This window comes from Tamandua tetradactyla, chromosome 16 (assembly GCF_023851605.1).
Source record: "Tamandua tetradactyla isolate mTamTet1 chromosome 16, mTamTet1.pri, whole genome shotgun sequence".
Classification (NCBI taxonomy): domain Eukaryota; kingdom Metazoa; phylum Chordata; class Mammalia; order Pilosa; family Myrmecophagidae; genus Tamandua; species Tamandua tetradactyla.
In genome coordinates this window covers 80,349,286-80,371,380 of record NC_135342.1, presented here as the reverse complement: position 1 = coordinate 80,371,380, position 22,095 = coordinate 80,349,286, and the positions used below count along the sequence as shown (strand labels likewise).

Below are 22,095 nucleotides of genomic sequence, written 5' to 3'. Positions count from 1 at the left end.
GGATGGCCATACCCTCCTGGGGCCACCAGCTACTGCCATGGGGTGGACATGCACCTGGCCGAGGGTCAGCCTCCTCCCCCCTCCCACCTCTTCCCTCCTCAGAGCCAGGCTTCCCAGACCCTGAGAGTGCCCTTACCCTGAAACACAAACACATGCATGCACACACACATGCACGCACAGGGCAGTCCACAATCTGCAAGTCAGGGCCCATGCCCAGTGTCAGTGCTCAAGGTCGCAGACAGAGATGCAGCCTGTAAGGTCGGCTCGTGTCCTCCTCCTAACGGTGGGGCTGACCTGGGAAGGTGGCGCCAGCACCTCTGTGAATAGGATCGTGAGTCCCTGCCTGCCCATCGTGGCCCTGCACTCACGACTGTGGGGTCACTGTCTCCCCAAACTCAGGATGCCGGGGAAGAAACACTTCGCAAGCATGTCTGTGAGTGTGACTCGTGTTGGGCACGTGTACTCTGTTGGTGAATTAGGGAAACTCCTGAAAAATCCATACTATTGGAAGTCCCACGGGATGTGAGAGCAGCATGCTGTGATAGGAAGGGATGCTGGACTGAGAGTCAGGGGTCCTGGGTGCGAGTTCTGACTCTGCCCTGAATTGGCCATGCCATCTAGGTAGATGTTGTTTCACTGATGACCTCTAATGAGCCATGGTTCTCCACATTCACTTCCCTCTGGGGTGTGCATGTTGGCTCTCCCCTCGAGAGCTGAGCTCAATTTCTCCCCTCCTTTAATGGCCTTGCGACACACTTTGACCAACAGGATAGAGTGGAAATGACTTGCAACTTCCAAGGCTAGGCTTTGAAAGGTCCACAGCACTGCTTTCACCCTCTTGGAAAATGCTTCATTATTTGAAGATGTGTAGGATGAACAACTTCCCAGGGGACTGCTGTCATGTGGACGAGCCCAGATGTAACCAGGGAAGAACCACCCAGTTGACCCACAGAATCATGAGAAAAAATAAAGCATTGCTGCTGTAAGCCACTACATTTTGGGTTTGTTTGTTATGCAGCAACGATAACCGATACATCATCCTATTCAGCTTCTTCCTCTTCCATGAACCTTGGTTTCTTCATCTAAAGAATGAGTTTGAATTTTATGGTCTCTAAGACTTCTTCAAGCTCTAATGCTTAATAGCATGGGAAAGAATCACTCCAGTTTTTTGCTTCCACCCCAATTACTTTGCTATACTAATAAATAAAAGACGGTAAAGATGTCAGGTCAACGAGAGCAGCAGAGGTGCGAGCAATGAGAAAGGCCTCTTGGTGGCTGGACTTGGTCCCCTCCCACAGACCCTGGAGGAGGGCAGTGAGTCTGCATCACCAGCTGTATCACCGAAGCAACAGGACCCCATGGGGGGGCGGCTCCCAAGACAAGTGAGTGTCATAGTCAGGTTCATGTGTCGACTTGGCCAAGCGGTGGTATCTTTTTGTCTGGTTGGGCAAGTATCGGCCTGTCTGTTGCGATGAGGACATTTCATAGAATTAAATCATGATCATGTCAGCTGTATCCATAGCTGATTCCATTTGTAATCAGTTAAGGGAAGTGTCTTCTGCAATGAGTGATATTAATCTAATCACTGGAAGCCTTTTAAGGAGGATTCAGAAGAGACAGGCTCTCTTCCTGCATTGGCCGGCGAGACTGTCCTGTGGAGTTCGTCCAGACCCTCCATCGGAATCGTCAGCTTCATAGCCCACCCTGTGGATTTTGGACTCTGCATTCCCAAAGTTACGTGAGACACTTACACAAATTTTATATTTGCAAGTGTTTCCTGTTGATTCTGGTTCTCTAGAGAACCCTAACTAATTCAGTGAGCTTGGCCATTCAGGGCATGGTCCTGTGGTCCCATGGACAGGCATTCATGTCCCACCTCCACCACTTGCCAGCCATGCACCCTATGCAAGTCCCTTTAACCCACCAAGCCTTGTGTCCTCCTCCTTGTGTCCAAAACACAGATGGACACCCATCTCATGAAGCTGTTGCGAAGATTAAATGAGGTGCGTGGAATAACGGGTGCCCAGCAGGCACTGGAAGGTCGCTGTCTGTGGACGCGGCACAGACACACGTGAAGATGAAGGAGAATGAACAGGAATGGGAATAACGGGACATAGAGCAAGTGACACCTATCATGCCTATAACGTACACATTTACTGCATTGTAGAGCAAAAGGTCTTAAAGCAAACTTCAGATCAGGACAGACGGGTGGTGTTCCAGTTTGCTAGCTGCTGGAATACAATACACCAGAAATGGAATGGCTTTTTAAAAGGGGAATTTGTTAAGTTGCAAGTTTACGGTTCTAAAGCCATGAAAACGTACAAATTAAACAAGGCTATGGAAATGTCCAATCTAAGGCATCCAGGAAAAGAGACCTTGATTCAAGAAGGCCAATGACAGTCACGGTCTCTCCCTCAACTGGAAAGGCACATGGCGAACATGGCAGCATCTGCTGGCATTCTCTCCAGGATTACTGTTTCAAGAAGCTTCACCAGGGGCGTTTCCCTTCTTCGTCTCCAAAGGTCTCTGGCTGTGTGGACTCTCATGGTTCTCATGGCTCTGTCACATTTTCCAAAGTGTTTCCTCTTTTAAAGGATTCTGGTAAACTAATCAAGACCCACCTGGAATGGATGGAGTCACATCTCCTTGTAACACAAGTCGTAACACAACTGGGTGTGTTACATCTCCATGGAGACAGTCATCACATTTCCAAACTACAGTGCTGAACGTGGATGAAAAGAATTGGCTGCTTCCACAAGATGGATAAGGATTAAAACGTGGCTTTTCTAGGGTGCGTAATCCTTTCAAACCGGTACAAGTGGGTTGGAGGCGAACCTCCCTGCACCTGCAGGGACCAACACAAGCATTGCAGTTGAATCCAGGCTGTGCTGTCTTCAGTGCCATAAGGAAATGGGCCTGGGGTCCCTGCCTAAAGTAAAAGGGCTCTTTCAAGAGCAGCAGCCCCAGGCCACTGGGACCCCACCCCCACCAGCACCAGAGATAGGGTCATTCTATTTTTCTCTGGCCCTTCTCTAAACTGCTAACTTCCTCATTGTACAATCTCATTGAGTTGATCTCCCACTTCAGGCTCATTTCCAAAAGTATTTAGACTCTCAGTCCTGAGAGGTTCATTCTCTAAAGTTAATATTTAACTTACCTTCACTCTATGTTAGGGGCTCCTTATAGTATTTGACTTCCAACTTAATAGCTGCCAGCGGGGGCATGGCGCCTCAGTCTCTCCACCTAAATGCGTGCATGTTGTGAAATCGAGGGTATAAAGGGATGTGGGATGCAGCTTCCTTCCTGTGGCCAATTTCGTGTAGACATGTCACAATTGCAGGGGGGAAAATGAGAGGTTAAAAAAATACACTGAACTTGCTGAAAAAGTTATTTTCTATAAAAGCTTCTCCCTTCCACTTAGGGAGAAAATAAACAAGGAGACTCTTCTTGTTTTACTACATTTGTGAAGATAAAGAAAACCTAGCTTAAGGTTCTGTGCCTAAACAGCAACCTTCTGTCCAGTATAGGGATGAAAATAGAATTGAAGGCCAATAAAACCAAACCCAGATACTCACCACTGGCTGACCTCACTGCCTGTCCATGCAGTCTCTGTTCAAATACTTTCTGTGACCTCAAAAAAAAAGACATAGAATGGGGTCCCTGCTGGACCAAGCTGAGATTTGGACAGGTCTTCCATTCTTATTCAGTTTCTTTATCCCTAATCCAGCCCTTTAAAAGTCTTTTACTGGGTCCTCAGAGCTAAGCCTCTCTCAGCCTTCGTCTACAGTGTAAAGACACTATTTTACCATTACTGTTGGATGGTAATTTTAGCTGGGTTTAGATTCTGGGCTGGCAGTCATTTTCACTTATCTTTTTGAAGCTATTATTCTACTCTCTTCTAGTCTATAGTTAGATTAATTGGTCTTCTGTTAATGTCTTCTCTCTCTGGCTGCATTTAAGATAGTTCCTTTGTCTTTGGTGTTCTTTATTCTTCTACAATGTGTCTGTTTAGGTTGCCCGCTGCTTAAACAAATACATGCAATGGGCTGGCTTACACGATGGGAACGTGTTGGCTCATGGTTTAGAGGCTGGGAGAAGTCCAAAGTCAGGACATCAGGAAGGTGATGACCTCTCCCAGAAGACGGCAGCATTCGGGGGTGGCCCAGCCTTTTCCGTGGCGTGTTTGCTTCACTGCACTGACCTAACGGTGGTGACGATGGTGGTGAGGTAGGGACATGCATGGGGCCGGCAAGGACTCAAATGGAGAGAGGAAAAGACAGAGCAGTATCAAAGGCCCTTGCCTCGAGCTCCTTCTTAGATTACTCATTGGTAGAGGGATTTAAGAAATATCACCTGGGTCCAGCAGTCAATTCACATCTGACCATTTTAAAATACCAGACTCAGTGCTGGGAAAGATAATGTATTTAAAAATCCCCAGTTTAACCTCAATTCCCCCAGGCCTCTTCTCTTGGTGGGGGCAAAGGAGACTCTATTGACAACTAGACAGAAACGTTTGCAGGTGCACAGCCCACCACCTGCATGGGTAGGATGTGACCCTTCCTTTTGGGTACATGCCTCCCCCAAATCCACGGGCAGCCCCAGGGGACTCCGTAGAGGCCAGTCCAAGGTGCTGTCCGGTCCAGTGGATGTCAGATGCTATCTCAGCGTGGACTTGCTTTGCAGCCCCTGATTGTCTTTTCACACTCTGATCAGCACAAATGCTCCATCCTCTGTGAAAGGCCCAGCCAGGCTTTTTGCCTTCTTTTTAAATGGGACCATTTATGCTTTTCTCCTACTTTACAGGATTCTTTTGTTGGTGGGTTGGAAACCAAACTCTTGTGTATATCAAGACTACCTTCTCAACCATGAGCTGACTAGAAATGAAGTTTAAAGGAAAAAATATATACACATTTATTTATATATCCCAGCATGTAACTTGTCCTTTCCTTTGCTTTAAGGTTCTTTTGATGAACAAAAGTTATTTGTATTAATATAGCCAGCTCACCCATCTTTCCTGGTGTCTTCTTAGGAAATCTTCTCCACTCCAGATTTTATTGCAATAATGCAACATGATAACCAACCTCAAACCCGGAGACTTACAATAACAAACACTTATTTTCCTTGCTCACGAGCAGGTGGGTTGGTGAGGCCTCTCACCTGGGACAGGTGACTACCTGGTTTGTGCCCACCTCTTGGAGGGCAGCAGAAGCTCTAGGGACCAACCTGCCCCTTCTGAGTGCATTCCCAGCCTCTATTAGAGTCCCCCTGCCAGCCTTTCCCAGGCCAAAGCAGGTGCCGTGGCCAGGCTCAAAGCCCACGAAGCAGGTATATCCCCACCTGCTCTGCAGGGAGGCACTGCAAAGCCACAAACACACAAAGGAGAAACTCCCAGGTGTATATTCTGTGACAGGACAAACAGAAAAATTGGAATGCAATCCAATCAGCCAAACACACATTTTCTACTAAAACCTTCTAAGTTTTGCAGGGTTTTTTTTAAATCACTGTTTCATAAACTCAGAAACAAATTTAAAAACAAAAGGACAAGAAACATTTTTTTTACTTTTTGTAAAATTTTGATAACATACATGACATAGAGTTTGCAATTTTAACTATTTTAAGTGTATGATTCAGTGGCATTCCTTTTACAAATGCTGTGCTGCCATCGTTACTTTCCATTACTAAAACTTTTTTATTACCCAAAACAGATCCTCTTTACCCATTAAGTAAGAATTTCCACTTCCTACGGCCCCCCCAGCCCCTGGGAACCTCTAATAGGTTTACCAGCACCCCATGTATGGGCGTAGCACATTTTGATTACCCACTTACCTGAGAATGAACACCTAGCTTGTGTCCACCTCTTGGCAATTATGATGAAGTTTTGTTTCTTAAGCTCCTTCTTACATGATGTGACAGAGAGATTTAATTTCCTCTTTTTCCCTCTGGCCAAACATATCTACAGCTCCGTTATGTTCACCAGACCTTCCCACTGCCCCACTGACCTGACTTGCCATTTCTGCCACATGCCAAAGTACTGGTCACACACAGACTTCTTCTTTCTAGTCTATTCCGTTCATCCATTTCCATGACTGCACAATCCTGCAATGTTTTCTTTAGTATAGCTTTGTAATTAGAAGTGATTCATCGAAGGACACAACTCCTTCTCTCCTCTACTCCTTCAGAAATGCTCCAAGAGAGAACAAATGCCAGAGTTCAGACCCTAATAGATTAGTTGGACCCTGATAAACTGTTCCCACCTTGGGCTGAGGCCTTGAAGGGGACTACGCCCTAAAAGTGAAGGTAAACTAGAAGTAAGGCAGCCTTCATACCGAAGACCTGAAATTCACCTGAGGAAGAAAAGGAAGGCAAGGTTTTCCTTAAAGGCCGCCAGAGCTTCTTAGAAAAGCAGTAGCAGTTGAGGCAGTGGGCAGTGGTGCTGGGAAAAGGACACTGACCCCAGGCCCAGGCTGCAGAACCTGGATGGGCACTTGACCTAATGTGGAGGCTGCATGGCTGACGGTGGAGAGGGCCATCTTTTAGTGGATGCTGGGAAAGTTGTGCTTCCATATGGGGAAAATGAAACTGGACTGCCATCTTACACCATATACAAAAACATCCATTCAGTGTGGTTCATAAACCCATTTATCATTTCACTGCCATGAAAGGCAAAGACCTTTAAAAATAAGGTAGGGTTTTCTCTTTATAAACTTGAGATAGGGAAATTTTCCTTAAGATGAAAAGAAAGGAAAAAGGTATTAACCATACAGGGAAAGACCAGTAAGTTTGACCACACTAAAATTTTAAACTTCTATTTATCAGAAGATGCAGTAAAAAAAATGCAAAAGCAATCCACAGAGTGAGAGAAGTTATTTATATCACATATACAGACAATGAGCTCTTACTCAGAATTCATTCAGATCTCCTACAAATTAACAAGTAAATGGGAGGCAACTTACTGAGAAATGGGGGGGTGGGAATTGAACCAGTTTTTCACAAGAGAAAATCTAGAAGGTCAATAAACTTGTGAAAATGTGCTCAGAGAAATACAAACTAAGATTACAGGGAGCTACGCTTATGCACGCCCTGTGACCCAGCAATTTCACACATGGGCACAGACCTGGCACAAGGTAAACCCCAGGGCACCTGTACAAAAGGGTCAAGGGCAGTATTGTTTGTAAAGTCCAAAATCTAGAGGAAAAAAAAACAAAAGCCTACCAACATGTGAATGGATAAATAAATTACTATGAAATCATACCAAGGGATCGATCACTTACTGCGATGGAAATGAATGGCCCACTGCCATGCACCCCCACGTGGATGAATTCTTAATAAAATGCTGAATAAAGGAGTCAGAGCCACCCCACCCCACCCCACCCCACCCCCAGAATAAAAATATGTATCCTATGATTCCACCGAAACCGCCATGGAACCCCACGAAACCAAATCACCACGGTTAGGGGCGCTCATACGGGTGGGGGAAGCAGAAGGCGCAGGAAGGGGCTCGGGCCAGCGGCTCCCAGAGAGGACGGAAGGCTGTGGCTGCAGGGGGCACGGAGGCGCTCCCGGCGCCGGCAATGCTTTTTCTTGATCTGGGAATTCTTTTAGGACATTTCGGTGGAAAACAGAACAGAAGGTGGCGGGGTAGGGCTGAGGGGCGGAGTGGTCAGGAAGGCGGTGCTGAGTCGTGGAAGCCCAGGGTGGGGAATCGATCCCAGCAAGTTATGACCGCGAGAGCCCCCCGCGAGGATAAGGGGAGCCCAGCATCTCATCATGAAAGCTTCCATCCCCATAGTGGGGCCCAGAGAACCCTGGTCCCACTGCCTGGACACCCCACGTTCTCTCAGCTTGCCTCCTCCAGTATCTGCCCACCTGTCTGTCCCTATCCATCCATCTGTCCACCTTGGTTTGTCCACACATTACTAGATCACAGACTTCTTTGCACTTCTCCTAATACCTCGATCTGCACGCCACTAATGCCTGTTCAACCGACACTGGAATGCACAAATGGTAAGTGTATAATGCTGAGTTTTGATTAATGTTCTTGAGCTCTGTAACCCAAACTTCTGTCATGATACAGACCTTTACTGACACCCCAGAAAATCCCTTTGTGCCATTTCTGCCTTGTTCCCCACCCACAGGTGGCCACTGCTGTGGCTTGTTGCCACCACATGGCCAACTCACCCGTCCTAGACTGCCACATAAATGGAGCCATAGAGGAGACACCTCCCAGGGAGGCTTGTCCCACTCAGCACCATGTTTTGGGGATTCATCCATTCTGCCACTGATGAATGCTGGGCTGGATTCATTTCTCTATGATGAATGCAGCGGTTCTGCCCATTTGGTGCCAGCTAAGAGAGTAAAAGGGGATGCGATCAAAAGTTGGGCACTGCCGTAGGGTCGACGGCGGCTGGCATGTGGTCAGTGTCCAGAGCATCTCCAGGGCCTGGTTTTGACCCCAGGCAGCAGGCACCCTTCAGTTCCAGCTCCCTCTGGCTGCACTACCCTCCCTCCTCCTGTCCCCTGCACTCAGAGGTAAACATGACCCTCCTGCCAGCAGCCTGCCCTCAAACCAGGCCCTTTCCCACCCTGCGCAGGGTGCTGAAGTTCCCGCTTTAACAAATAAAATGTGCTCTGTCCCAACAGAAGCCGCCTCTCTACGCACCTTCTCCCCTTCCGGAGACTGGGGGAGGCCAGCTCGGGTCGAGCCTGCCTTACCTCCTCCAGCAGATCCAAAGCCCCGTGAAGACCTACATCTGGTGTTTTGTCATCCGTGTAGCTGTGGATGTCCCACCCATAGAAGGGGCTCCATAAACACTTGTGGAAGGAAGGAAAGAGAGAGTGAGAGAGCAAGGAAAGGAAAAGAAACCACTGACGAGCATGGGACTGCCCCACGCCCCCATTTGTCTTGCCCACGTATAAATATGTGAGTTCCAAGATTACATAAGCTTTTTTTCTTAACAACAAGACTGAAGACAAGGCTTAAACAAAAAGAGAAGTGGGCTGGGGAGATGGAGTGAGAACTGGGGTTCAGACAAATGGCCTGAAAGAGCAAGTTCAGTGCTGAGGGTCCCGGACCAGATGACCTCCTTCTCATTGGGAAGCCAGCGTCCTGGGCTGAAAATGTCCAAATGCCCAGCTCTGCAAGGCAAGGAGAAGGACTCCACACATCCCCATCACCCAGCAACATAGATTCAAAGTTGCCATCAAGCACACCTTGTGCCCCGGTCTCCCTCCTGCTCAACCACAACCAGTGGCATTTCTTGGCCAACTAAGAGTATTAAAGGATATGCAGAATTCATTTCAAGCATACATGCTTTTCAGTGAAACCAGAGCCCCCAAGTTCTTCTGTCCACACTCTGAAGTGAGAACTTTTGAAAGCCCTATGGAATGAGGAAGGCCCACCTATCCGATGAGGTTGGCAGCCAACGCAAAACCCCCAGGACACGGTGGGGACACCCACCCCTGCCCTGCGCCATGTCAGAGCACGCCTGCACCCCGCCTTCCCAAACCCACAGAGACATAAATGGCATGAGGTCAGACAGGCCGAGGTGTTCCCTCTGAAGGTGGCGGCTGGGAACCTCAGACAGGGAAGTGGCCGGGCTAACTAGGGCACATCTGTCACTAAATGCCAGCCTCAGCTCCTTCCAACAGCCCCCTGGCTGTGCCATTACAGCAAATGTGCTCTGAGTTCCAGACACATGCGGGGGAGAATGCAAGGAAGAGGTCAAAGCAGGAAATACTTGGGAGCCGAAAGCTGGACCTGGAATGAGGGTTTCGGGAATATGTTCGCAGAGCAGCCACTGCTATATTTTACTGCACAATTGTCAGTAGACTAAGAATAATTAATAGACACATCCCTGGCCAAAACAACTAAAGAGAGTGAAATGTGAAACAGAAATGAACCAATTTATAAAAGACCTGCAATTAAGTATTTTATTTAAAAAGCCAAAGTTGAAACACGAGTGCTGATCATAGTGAGAGTTCTGAGCAAAGATATATGGAAGCGTATATTTGATGTCTGCCATAAAAAAGTAATAAAAATTCAAAACGAATATAGAGATGATTTGAATACAGGAAAGCCAGAATTGGGAAAATGAAAACAAAGGACACTGTGGTAACACAAGGACATCACTGTTGTAAAGACTTTGGTAGGCCACAAAATAGAGCGCGGGGAAAGCAAGCTGGCAATTGAAGACTCACTGCTAGCCTGGAGTGCGTTTGGGAAGTTCCAAAATGCCAAGACACCAAAGTAGTGTGGTTGGCAGCCAAGGGGCACCGGGGATGGCCCTGGGGCTCACGCAGCAGGCCTCAACTGCTCCTTGGAACTTGGAAATGGAGAGCCTCCCACCGTTCCTGGGCGCACGCTGTGTGTGCAGACAGGTGATGCTGGAAACCACTCTCTTCGGGGAGCCTGTGGTTTCTGTGCTTGCCAGGCAGAGGGTGCCTGTGTGATGCGCCCCCAGGAAAAGGCCGGGACACAGAGCCTCTAAGGAGCATCTCTGGTGACGGGTAAACAAATATGACACTCCACGCGTGTTGTCACAACTCGTCGCTGGAGAGTTAAACAGTTCCCATGTGACTCAACTGCAAAAGGACTCTAAAAGCTTGTGCCTGATTTCTCCAGACTTCACCCCACGTGCCTTTTCCCTTTGCTCCTTTTGCTGGGTATCCTTCACTGAAGTAATTCATCACGGGGCGTGGGGGGTGGGGGTGCCCGGCATGTGACATCATTTAATCCTCTCCACTGAGCTCCAGCAGATATTATCATTTCTGCTTTGTGCAAGAGGAAAATGAAGCTTAAGGAACGTTACAGCAAATACCATGCAGCAGGGTGGCTTAAACAACGGGGATTTACTGGCTCATGGTTTTGAGGCTACACGCCGAACTTAAGGTGTCATCAAGGCGATGCTTTCTCTCTGAAGACTGTGGCGTTCTGGGGCTGCCTGCCGGGGACCCTGGTCCTGGGCTCTTCTGTGTCAGTGCACACGGCAGCCTCTCCCAGCCACTCCCTCCTCTTCCAGGCCCCATTGACATCCAGAGCCCAGCCGTCCCCCAGTTCCCACTCTCTGTGGCCTTACCACGACCTTGGACAGTAAGGGTAAGTCCCATCCTGAGAAGAAACACCTCAAAAGGTCCTAATTACACTGAGCTCGCACCCCAGGAGTGGATTAAGCTTAAACAAGTGTTTTTCTGGGGTACAGGACTCCCCACGACTGGCCCACAGGCCCATGACCACGCGACCAGTCCGTGGTAAGGCCAGAAGGAAAACTCAGGCCTGCCCCATGGCCCCGGAGGGGAAGGAAGGGACCCAAGAGGGGACGGTGAGCAGGAACCAGCATCTCTTAAAGGTCGGTAAGAGGCCACGGGCAATGACAGGCCTGAAGATAAGTCATGAGCAATCCCAAGAATGGGGAAGAGTAAACAAATCCACAAACACAACAGGCCATGGGACTTCCAAAATAAATGCAGTCCGAGTATAAACTCTATCGGTTACCAAAAAGTAAAAAGTAAGGCCTCTGTTTCCCTCTCCGAGCTGAGTTAGCTCATATGAGTAAACGGAAAGCATCGCCGTCACCCAGCTTAAGGCCAGACCCAGGGCTTCAGGGTGACCCCTGCGAGCGTCCGGCACCTGGGCAAGGTGGCCCACCTATAGGAAACAGAGCGGCAGGGCTCATTGTTTTGAGGCCAACTGTGCAGCAGACACTTCTCCTCCCAGAGGCAGGACTAAATCCAGTCCCAACAGACGGAGGACAGCCTGCCGTGCAGGGCCGTGCTCCCCATCCTCGGAGGCCTGGGGCAAAGGGGAGCCCACCTACAGCAGGCCTCCCGCGGCTGGGAGGGGTTCCCCATGGGGGGAGCTTTAGGGGGCCCTGCACCTCGGGGACTGTGCAGGCCTGGGAAAAATGACTTCCAATTCCACAAAAACATTTATCCAGATTTGGCAAAAGTTCAAGGACAGACTCTGGAACCTTCAGCCCACAGAATAGGCTATATGTCACACTCATGCCCAGGGTGCTGCCAAGCGTGGGCCTGGGGCCCCATCCCTGGCTGCTGGAGATCGAGAGGCGGGCAGATAATTCACAGCCAGACAATGAGCCCTACCAAGGAGGCCCTCTGCCGGGATCGTAGGTCTTCAGTGGCACCTCTAGAGACTGCCCACACCCTCCAGAAGGGACTGTAGGGCCCCAAGTCCTCCATGGAAGGTTAGGGACTTCGGACCTGAGAAAGCTCCGGAGGAGGCTCAGACATGTGTGTGCACGCACGTGTGTGTGTGTGCACATGTAAGTGTGAGTGCGTGTGCTGGGCCTGGGTCACCTCCTGGCCCACCCAGCCTGTGTGAGGGTTGTCACTGTTTCCTCCTGGGGATGTGGCCTCTTGCCATTGGGTGGACTCTGGCTACACAGCCCGGCTCCCAGCGGCGGGCCGGCCCCGGCACGAGGACGGCAGTCCCCGGGCTGCCCATGCCGCTGGGCCCGGCCACTCCCGGCAGTGGCGCTTGGAACGGAGGCCCAGTGGGGAAAGGTAATGGTGGAGCCGGGGAGCCACGTCCCCGGACCTCAGCCAGAACCAGGTCAAGGCTACCTCGCGCTCCGAGTTTGCTCAGCGGTGACCTGTCCAACGCCCTGGGTCCTGGCAGCGCCCCGAGGGCTGGCCCACATCAGGTTTGGGCGCCTGCCTGTCCCCAGCAAAGGGCAGGGTCGTCTTCGTGAACTGACTTGCTGGAGCTGCAGAGTCAGGACTTGCCGGCCGGAGACGGGAGAGCCAGGCCCCAGGCGGAGGGCGGAGAGTAGCCAGGGCCTGGGGTCCTCACTGTCCACCCCCGGCCCCACGGGACAGCCGAGTCCCCAGGGCTGGGGAAGGAGTCGGGAGCCCCAAATCTAAAACCCAGGGGTGCCGGCCCCATCCGCGCCCCCCTCGCTCACCGGCTCTCCCCACACCCCAGCACCTTCCGTGTAGGTTGAAGAACATGTTCGCCTTCCAGCTGGGGCCCCATCCTCCCCCACGCCCCCCACGTGTGCCTGAGAGATCGCCTTGGGGCGCTGAGCCGCACTGGCCTCTGATGTCCTTTCCTGGGGGTGGGGGTCCCCGTGGTCGCGAGCAGAGCCGCTGCACACCCACCCCCTGCCCGACCTCCCACCTGCTGCCGATCTCACTCCATTTCACCTCGTCTACCACAACCCACACCAGAGCCTCCGCCTGCAAAAGCACGTGGGAAGGGGAGTATATCAAACACCCAGTGAATGTACATAGGATTTGTGTGCATTTCACTGTACATGTATTTTGCGTCATAGGGAAAAACGTGAGCAATTTTAGAACTCTCGTTGGTGCTCCCTGGGTGGGAGTGCTGGGGGGAAGGATGCTGAGGCTGGCAATTTACTCTGAAATACCTATTTTCAGGAAAGCCAGATCGCAAGATGGATGGATGGATGGATGGATGGATAGACAAAGCCAGTATAGTTTATTGTGTTAATGCAATGGTAGGAGCCAAGAGGTAGGCATGTGGGGTTCACTGTAAATTTCAATCCACTTTTCTGTGTGCTTGAAAATGTTATTAATAAGGCGGGGGGGGGGGGCAATGACATGTGCCCCAGCGGCGGCCCGCACCCTCGGAATACTGAGCCAGCCACACTGGAAGCACCGACCCCTGGGCCGGGCTTGGTGACTGTCCTGCCATCCGGATGAATCCCTTTGGGGGTCTCGGGCCCCTGGGCATCACCATATTTGCCCTGCTGAGGTCCCTGGGTGCAGGGATGCGTGACTCCTGGTTACGTAACCGCTGTGGGCACTTCCTCGGGCACGGCAAGGCGCCAGCTGGGGCCCTGCACTTCCACTCACAGAAGCCAAGAGCCCTGCCAATGGGGGACGCACGGCCTCCGGGGACGTCCCCTGGGAGCCGGGGTTCATTTTTAGCACCTTGTGTCAGGGTGTTTTTTCTTATAATTTACTTCCTTCTCTTAAATATGGAATTTTTTAAATTCCCTTATTTGAGGTTTTACTTCATTATGAATTCTCAGAATAACATTCACTCCTATCTTTCAAAGAAATGGTTTGGACTCCAAGCCAGCTATGTGCCTGCCTCACTCTTGAGTCTGGATGGAAAGCTGACTGATCTCAAAAGCCAGGAATCTGTGTTAAAAAGAATGTGGACCGGTGAGGCCACTGTTGTTACGTCAGCAAACTTTTATGGTCTGCTTTGAATCATGACCTTTCAAAGCACATTGGAACTGAGAGTGTCACAAGCATTTGATTTCATCTGACTCTCCCAACAACTCCAGGGGGGGAGAAGTCCCTCTAACAGAGGCCTGGAGAGGTGAAGTGACTGAGCCCCCAAAATGGCATCCTGGGGCTGCCACCACAGGCACCGCACACAGGACGGCGAAACCCCACAGGCTCTTCTCCCACAGTCCCGGAGCCCAGGAGCCCGAAACCAAGGTGTCAGCAGAGCCGCGCCCTCGGGACCTGGAGGGGTCCTTCCTGCTGACTGGCCAGCAACTTCTCCTTTTGGCCGCCTCCCCACACTTCTCCCGTGGGCCTCTGTGTCCTGGTCTCCCCACTTATAAGGAGGCTTAGCGGCCTAGTGCCTCATCCTAATGAATCATATCATTCGAGATGCTATTTCCAAATACAGTCACGTTTCTGAGGTCGGAGTTGAGGACCTGGCCATGTCCGCTGGGGCACAGTCCAGCCCACAATGCCATCTCTTCCCAGTGCCTCATCAGTGATGCCACAATTGGAGTCTTCACACCACAGAACTAGGCAAATGCTAGGAAATCAGGGCTTTTTCTCCCCAGAGAGCCTCTTGTTAAAATTCACCAGCACACACACACACTCACAAAAGGAACACGAAGAAGGCATCCCGAGACAACCCCGGGCTGCATTCCACTTGTCTGTTCCATGTTGGGTGGGATTTGATGGGCTCCAAGGCCCCCCAGCTCTGTCTATGAAATCGGGCTTTTTAGCCGGTATTCTTTTCCAGAAAGGGGTTCGGGCAGGGCCTAGGAGCATGGAGCTGTGGCCCCGCTTCCCTGAGAACTGTCCTCTCTCTTCCCAAGGCTACAGGGGCTGTTCAGGGTTGTGGGCAGCTGAAGACAGGAGCCACTGCCAGGGCCAAGCAGGCCTCGGCTGGGGCCTGCCCGGTGCCCACTCCCCGTGTGCTGTCTGAGCTGAGTTAGCACCTGTGGAAGGAGGGGACGCTAACAAACACCCGCATCCACACCCCACAGGCGCACCTGCCACAGGGAAGGATCTGGAACCCCAACCTCGGGGTAACAGGGGAGGCCCCTTGTCCCGTTATTCCTGCTCTAGGGTCTGTCAGTCCCCAAGATGTAGAGACCAAGAGCAGCCCCGGCTCCCAAGAGGGACCCATGGAACCAAACGCCCACGTGCTAACTGGCCGACACTGCCACCTTAAGGGATGTGCACAGAGAGCCAAGTCACAAACAGGCAGCTCCTCGGCAGGGGCCCGGGCCCTAAGATGGGTGGCCCAGGAGGCTGGGACACTGCGAGGCATGGCTGGCGCCCTCTCCCCTGGATGCTTCCCAAGGGAACAGCGGCTGTGGCTCTCCTCCCCCAGGTTCCGCAGCCCTCCGCCGTGGAGCTCCGTCTTTCTGCACCTCAGCCAGTGCCATCCGTTGGGGTCCTGTCCAACTGTGCAGGGGTGGAAACCATTTCTGCCTGTCTCGGCTCCCACCCAGCTGGTCAGATGGACGTGGGCACTGGGGGAGGCCATCCGGGACTGAGGCACTCAGCAGCCACAGACGTGGGTACAGTGGACAAACCCCGCCCACCACTGTCTGTTCATGCAGCGCGCTCGCCTCAGCACGGCTGGAGGCTGGTGGGAGGTGACACCTGCCACACTCTGGGGATGGCGCCTGGCATGGCATCATCACGCACAGCGAAGACACGAGTGATCGTGCGGTGCGGGTTTCAGGGCTGGGCCACGCCCCCTTCCTTCCAGGTTTGCAGGGAGCTCTCTGCACACTTCCGAGAACGGAGGGTGCAGGGTATCCTGGTCCACCTTGTACCCAACCCCCGAAACTCCATCACCTCGCTTTGCTGGAAGCTTCTACAGTTAACAGTTCCTATCAAGGTGAGCTCAACCTGCCTCCCTGTCACCTCCACCTGGGGTCCCACGGCCAGTCCAGTCCCTCATGCATGCCGACCTCCCCAAGGCGGCCCCTCCAGGACCACCACCCCCCCAGCACCACAGCCCACCCACTTGCACCCTTGCCCCTGCATTGGGCTGCCTGGCGCTGACCCATCCCCTGGCGGTGGGGGGGTGGGGGAAACTGTCAGCAAAATCCAAGAGCAGAAAGAAGATGCTGTGGAATAAGTTCCCAAAAGTGTAGACTCAAGAAGGGACCTGGACACACGTAGTCTTGCAGAGGCACAGAGCATCGCTGTGGAGCAAGGAAAAGAACAAGAGCCCACGGAAGGAGAGACTTTTGTTCTCTGTTCCTCTTCTGACTTTTGCACATCTGCCATATATCACTTTCTAATTAAGAACAAGTTTTTAAGAAAGACTTGGCTTCTGAGAGGGAGCACACTAAGCATGCTGGAGGGCCCTATGGCCACCACCACCTCCCCCATGGCTGCCCGGATGCTTACACCTAATGGGCAGGCATCCATGTTACCAGGTGCCCAGGAATTTCATCACCTCCATGGATTCTCTCGTCTCATTGGGCTCAGCCAGGACGACTTGCTGGAAGCAAACCGTCTCATGGGGTAGCAGGCCACAGTGGAAAGAATGTGGCATCTCTATGCTTGCCAGGGGGCAAGGTCTGTCATAGATTGTTGAACAACAAAAGCATATTGTTGAGCCACAGAAACAACTTGCAGAAATGCATGTGTAGTCTGAGCATGAAAAAAATAATGAGCGCCACAGAGCATGTCCCTGGGGAGTCCACACTGGTGGAGGTGAGTGAGTGAGTGAGGGGAGCGAAGGGCAAGCACTTCCCTGCCGTGGAATGCCAGGTGCGGGCTGGAACTGTGGGATCAGAAGACCTGCATCTGACGGCCCTAATAGCAATAATTACTTCCAACAAGCCATATCAACAGACATTAAAACTAATGTGTAAAAGAGTGGTGAGGAATGAGGTCTCACATAATCCCCAAGTACCCTCCTCCAAGAAAAAAAGTATTCAGCACAAAAGGGGAGAGAGTAGCTCTACAATGGAGAAACCTAGCCGACACCGTCTTGCATCTCAACCAGTACAGAAAGTAGTGCCACCAGAACAGGACACATCTCTTGGTGGGCACCGGAAGGTGTACTGAAAAGAACTCAGCGCCGCTTCCTTGTTTTTCTGGCCCAAAGCACCTAACAGTGTCCCACTGGGCCAAGCCAAGCACAGGGGCATTCGACCAAACACTGATCTGTACTATTCAAAAATGTCAAGACGGCGAACGTCACTGAAAGACCAAAGGATGTCCCAGACTGAAGAAAACAAGAGGCACTACTACTGGGCCAGCGAGTGGTCCTGGATTAACTGTGCCACCAGGAAGGAAGTGAATGGCACAGCAGGTTCCTGCTGACTGGGAAACCTGGGTAGGATCTCAGGCTGACAGGTATGTAGGAGCCCTCTGAGATAATCTTATGGAATTTCGAAAAGGGGGGGAAAAAAGCTTAACAAGAAGAGATCCACCAGACCCGGCCGGGCTGCCGACGGGCTGAGCAGGCAGGAGGCAGCACCACCACTGAAGCATTCTTGCCGAAAGCAACCTGAAGCCCAGGGGGACAGAAGGTGTCGTACAACCCTAGGATGGCCCAGCCAGGCCCAGTGCATGAGACGCTCTGCAGGACGATGACCCAGTTTCTTCAACAGATACATGGCAAGAGGGAAATAAAGAGACATATCCAGGCCTTTTGGGTCTTAATTCAAGTGAACCAACTTTTGGAAGATGTTCATGAGAAACTCAGAGAAACCTGGATACTGGCTGGATTTTGAGCGTTATAAAGAGACGTAGCTAACAGCACAGATTACTCATTGTTAATTCCTCTACATGTCTAGATGAATCAAGGTTTAGAATTTTTTGGCGATGCTGAAAAAAAGAAAAAGAAAAAATCCTGTATCCCTAAGAGTCTTGAGAGGTACTCATGGGTGAAATGAGATGATGGTGCTGGGGATTCGTGAGGCGGGTGAGCCACGTGTTAATAATCATGGAAACTGGATGGTGGGAACGTAGGATGACCTTTACTATCCCCTCCTTTTGTGTGTGTTTGAAATTTCCCATAGTGAAACATTCTTAACGTGCAAATTAAGCAACACTCCAAATACCTGGTGCTGGTAAGGGCATATATGAAGACCACAGCAGCATGGAAAATGCCCAGAAGATCATGTTGAGTTAAAAGCTGGCTCTACGATTCTCTCTACACTGCAATTTAAGTGACGTGAATATGTGCACAAAGAAAGTAAATCTGGAAGGAAATATACCAATGTTAAGTTAACTATTGTGTTTAGGCGGAAGGATTGTGGGTAGATTTTTTTCTTTTCTTTTTCTAAACTTTCTCTAATAGAGTTGTTTGTCCAGTTTTTAGAAAGGAATCATGTCTACCCCAAGGCAGTAATAGGAGTGCAGTGTTAAGAAGACATGAAACGCCATTCCAGAGGGTTCCAGCAGTTTCCAGGGAGAGGCAGGCCGAGGGTGGTGCCTGCCTGGAGGATCTTCTAGGAGACTCACAAGCCCAGAGCAAGCCCTGGCCCTCAGAGTGGAAGGGTAGCCCCTGCCCCAAACGACACAGCCCTGAGCTGACGGAAGAGGGAGTCCATGGGCAAAGGATGCCGCCCCCTTCCCTGGCACCTGCCTGCACCTCCGCCTATTCGCAGACCCCTGCAGTGGGTCCCAGGCCTTCCAGCGTCTCCTGCCCATTTCCTGTCCTGTCAGTTCTTCATCCTTCACGGCTACCGGCTTTCACCAGCCGCCGGGTAGCCCCTAGGTGGCCACAGCCCCTGGCCCTGGCAGCTGGGCCCGGGGAAGTGGGCAGGTCCATGGTGGACCGTGTTGGCAGAGGCCTCTCCAGGGACCCCTGAGGCACCCACCCTGCTGCAGAAGTGACCAGTGGGTCCCGGCGTGGGGCGCTTCCGGCCCCTTGTCTGCAAGGGGCGAGGCAGCTGCCGCGTCCGTGGGCTGTGGTTGCCTCGTCCCCAATCTGGGCTTGGGGTTGCTCAAGCCGCTGTCTTTCCGGTTCCCCTTTTCCCGCGCCGGGCACAGTGCAGTCTCCTCTGTGCGGCCCCGCTGAGGCTCCAGCTCCCTGCACGCGGACACCCCCCACCCACAGGGCCGTTTCCATGTCTCTGATTGTTTTTCCCCTCTCGGTTGCTAAAGGACCTATGAAGAAAACCTTTTGCTTTTTTAATTTGGGGAAGAAGAGTCCAGTGCTGCCCGTTTGGCAAAGCTGACCCAATCAGGGACAAACCCCTGGCACCCTAGGAGCAAATGCAGGTGCCTCCCTTACTTCCACGCCCTGGTGTGCCCTGGAGGCCCCACAGGGCGACAGGGGCTGCCATTTCCCACCCACTGGGAGCCGTGGGCAGGCCAGGGTGCCGATTCCAGCCACCGCATCTGGCCAGACATTTGTCCCACATGCTCCCATGCCCCCACGGCCGTGCAGGCAGCGGCAGGCACAGGAAGCCTGGGCAATGACAGGAGCCACTCCTGGGTGCAGCCCTTGGGAGGAAAGCTGCTCGGAGCAAAAACCACTCATGGAGTGGAGCGTTGCTTCCAGAGAGAGGGAGGACGTGGCACAGGGGGCTCCCGGGGTGAGGGCTCGGGGTCCTCTCCTTTACCCTTTAAGCAGGTTTGTCTGTTGAAATGTTTCATAATAATTTTAAAGCAAAAAAAAAAACCAAGAAAAGCACAGTCCTCTAGCCTAATGCTGGGTAAATATGGTGGCGAGTGTTGGCAGCGGAGCTGGTATTCTGGTTCCAAGACATGGGCTTCAGGCTTCACGTAAGGTAACACTGCAGGGCGCAGCACCCAGCCGGAGCTATCCAAGGGCCGCCGTTGGAGCGCAGCTTTTGTAAGGGTCTCACCACGAGCCCCCACTGGAGGGTCATGCGATCCAGGCCAGGCAGGCAGGCCTCCCAAGCACCGCAGAGATGCCACCCTCCCCTGACCTAAAAGATCCCCAAAGGAGAGCGTGGGGCACGTGGACACAGCAGTCCTCACTCGGAGGCACCTGCTCTGCTTTTCAAGCTCGAGGAGACGAAAATTCAGACTGCTCAGACATTTGAAACAAACATCACCTTTTCTGATTCTGAGACCTGCAGGGTCTTTATTATGTGAACACCTGAAGGGTCTGTTCTCTAGGATGGACACAAATACGCTGTTCACTGGCCACATAAACAGCACAGCACCCAACGGCTCCAGCCCCTGGCTGCGGGTTGTCATTTCAGATACCTCGTGGGGGCTTCGTGGCCAGGGAACACTGCCAGGCTGAATGAGCAGAGGTCTGCAGAGGGACACAGCCAGGTTTTGGGATCACAAAGCCGCAAAGGCCCAGCCCTATCAGGCCGCGTCCCGACTCCCTGTGCACTGCGGTTAGTGTGGGGCTTGGAATCCGAGGTTTGCACACTGGGTTTGCTTCAAATTGGAGGCACCTTTACAGGACAGTGGGCAAAGCAGTTCACCTCCCTGAACCTGAGCTTCTCATCTGTGAATGAGGAGGTGGGGGGTGGACTAGGTCCGCACTTAAAAGGTTCCCCAGAGTCCAACTGCCCAGGTCAGCGTAGTGAGTGCATCTGACCCGGGAGTCTTGGTCAAAGTAACCGAAAACAAAAGCAAGGGGGAAGGAATGGATGAAAACCCAGAGCTGGGGGTCCCAGTGGGGAGGGTCCGGCATGAGGCTGTCAGTATCCAGTGTGCGCATGCACATGTGCGTGTTGAGTGTACATGTGAGTGTGTGCAGACATGTGCGAGTGTGTGCATGCTGAGTGTGCAGGCATGTGTGCATGCTGTATATGCGTATGCACTTGCTGGGGTATGATTGTGTGCATGTGCGTGCACTGAGCGTGTACATGCATTTGTGCATGTGAGCTGTGTGTGTGTTTCTGTGTATACTGTGTGTACCTGAGCCTATGTATGTGTGTATAGGTATGCACGGGAGAGGTGGGCACATAGTTGTGCATGTGTGCGTGTGTGTGTGCATGTGCCTATGTATGTGCTGTGTGTGCGTGTGAGAGAGAGAGATTGAAGCCTGGATCTTCGCGAGGCCGTTGGCTTTCTAGGACATCAGTGGAGGCACCTGGAGTATACCACCCCCCGCAGTAGAGTCCCTGGTTCCAGCTCCTTATACTTCAGCCTCCTTTCAACGCCCAGAGAACTCCTAGAAGTCTCAGAACCAGGGTAACCACAATTCCAGCAAATAAAATGTAGGCCAAGGACAGAAGAAGGAACGGTTTTTTATTCCTTTTCTCTTTATGCCTTTCTTTAATGTATTCTACATATGGCAAATTTTATGAGCACACCATGGCGACTATGTGCCACCACCAGCATCTGACCAGGGTCGACATTTTTCTGTATCTGCTTCAGATAATGCTCAAGAACTAATTTGCTGGTGATACTGTGACCCACTGATTGTACCCCATGTGTGGAATGCATGTGTGTGAAGATTTACACTTAAAAAATATTTCTAAAAAAATATTTAAAAAAAAAAAAAGAAGTAGTGTGCTATAGAGAGTGGGCTCCCTCTTTTCTCCTCCCCCTCAATGCCCTGCCCACCCACCCAGGGACAGCCCCTTTCCTGAGGTTAGTATGGACCCCACATGCCCCTGTTTACCCTCTCCCACACACGAATGCATCCAGAGGGCTGGGTGCTGCTGCTTTCCATTTAAAATGTCTAATGAATGGTTTCACTCATTCCCTCTGAGCCCTAAGGTAGCACAAATAACTGCTTTCCTCCCAGTCTCTCCAGCAAAATTCCTGGATTCCAGGGTCATGAACAGGTGGCTCTGGCAGGGGACAGGTATCCGATGGGCCCAGGCCGGGCCGCACGTCCCCCATGTGGTCACTGCATAGGGGCAGCGAGGTCGTGGGGTAGATAAAGCTCCCTGAGAAAAACCCACATGGCATTATGTGGAAGGCGCTATGGGGAAGGGGCTG

General features: G+C 51.7%; 1 long non-coding RNA gene across 1 annotated transcript; it reads right to left on the bottom strand.

The window, feature by feature from the left end:
- Positions 1–2,199: 2,199 nt before the first annotated feature.
- Positions 2,200–5,860, bottom strand: LOC143660398 (uncharacterized). The gene is made up of 4 exons (XR_013164010.1): positions 5,827–5,860; positions 3,576–3,631; positions 3,158–3,303; positions 2,200–2,845 (listed from the first exon to the last, which is right to left on the bottom strand). It is a non-coding gene; the product is annotated as an uncharacterized LOC143660398 (long non-coding RNA).
- Between the last annotated feature and the right edge of the window lie 16,235 nt (positions 5,861–22,095).